Source organism: Capsicum annuum, unplaced genomic scaffold, assembly GCF_002878395.1.
Source record: "Capsicum annuum cultivar UCD-10X-F1 unplaced genomic scaffold, UCD10Xv1.1 ctg82081, whole genome shotgun sequence".
NCBI lineage: Eukaryota > Viridiplantae > Streptophyta > Magnoliopsida > Solanales > Solanaceae > Capsicum > Capsicum annuum.
Window position 1 is genome coordinate 1,197 of NW_025892847.1, and position 1,590 is coordinate 2,786.

The 1,590-nt window shown below is 30.2% G+C and overlaps 1 long non-coding RNA gene across 1 annotated transcript; it reads left to right on the top strand.

The window, feature by feature from the left end:
- Positions 1-721: 721 nt before the first annotated feature.
- LOC124895432 lies at positions 722-1,162 on the top strand. The gene is made up of 2 exons (XR_007051708.1): positions 722-841; positions 961-1,162. It is a non-coding gene; the product is annotated as an uncharacterized LOC124895432 (long non-coding RNA).
- Positions 1,163-1,590: the final 428 nt, after the last annotated feature.

The window sequence follows — 1,590 nt, forward strand, 5'->3', positions numbered from 1 at the left end:
ATTCTAAAGAAATCATAATACAAAAAAAAGAAGAAATAATAATAATAAATATAAATTGATGTGTGAGAAAGAAAATGTAATTTGAATGTACCAAAAAAAAGAATCAGAGCGTCTAGTATCAGTCAGAAATAAAGAAAATTGGACCACTAGATATGCTATCATGGGTATCATCAAATGCAGCCAAAGCTCTATCTAAATTAAATACAATGTCACATGTGATGGATTTGTCTCTCCCTTCCAAATGCACACAATGCATTGCAGTATTGGCCACCAATTTCATTGCTTCTACTTCTTTATTTGTAGAAAGAAAGTGAACAATGGTTTATCATTGTTGTCTCTCTACATATTTTTTCCTTTCTAAAATAAAATATAAAAAAAAATAAAAGATTATATCTAATATTAATTTAAAAAATATTAAATTTTAAGATTAGGAGAAAAGAATAATAAAGGCCAAAAAAATGCTAAAGAAGAAAGTGAGGAAGAAGATGAAAGGAGGAGGAGGAGGGGTAGGCTGAGTGACTGCTTTTTGTGTTTTTATTTTTAAAAAAATTTATAATTATCTTTTAATAATTATTTGAGCCCTTAATGACACATATCATATTTTAATTAATTATTTTTGTCATGTACTGCATATGTTTTATAATTTTTATTAAATATTTAAAAGTATTTGATAACAATAATTTTTTATATAATATAAATGTTCAATAGGTACTAATTACCTATTTTAATTAAAATGTGAGTGTAGTTTCAAAACAAATTTTAAGTTTATACTCAAAACAAGTTGATCTACTCAACCCTCGGTAAAAAGAGTGAGGTGAGCCGATGCGACGCATAGCTAATGGTAAAAGCTGCTGAAATACTAAACTGTGCCTAACAAGATATGGCTCTCTTTGCTTCTTGTTTGTTCACTCCGTTAAAGTCAAACTCAGATCCAAGTCTTTTCTATTCTCTCTTCTGCAGTAAGAAAGGGGTTAATTTGGGATTCCAGAAGCTTAAAACCAGAAGATTACACCGGAGCACGAGGATTAAAGTTGTAGATTTTACAATGTATTCAGAAAATCTGTTCATAGGAGATTTAGTCGCCTCTGGATTGTCCGGTGGTATTGCCCTTTCTATGCTTCGATTGTGGGAAGAAACAGCCAAAAGAGGTTTCTTCGATCAGGTGGGTTCTTTGCTTTCTTGGTAAACCTTTTAATGCTTGCTTTTTTCTTTTTTATCTTTCTTTACTTTTAATGTAAGGATTATTCTCGTATGAAGTGAACTGAATTCTGTTTCTCTCTAAAAAACCTTAAAGTTCGAAGACGAGAGCAATCTTTACTGTTTAGCTGTAAATTTAGTCATCGCACCATGGCATGCCAATTCAACTTGTTTTCTCTATCGGAATAAAATGCAAAGCTCTAGGATATATATATATATATATATATATATATATATATTAATCTGATCGCTTATGGTTGAATTCTTCAATTTCAAAACTGCAACTTACACGGATATCATTTAAACAACATAAAACCAACGAAGGCAGCTTATTTTCTTTGATTTCTTGTTCACATGTTAGCCACAGTTCTTTACGCATTATTTCATTTCATG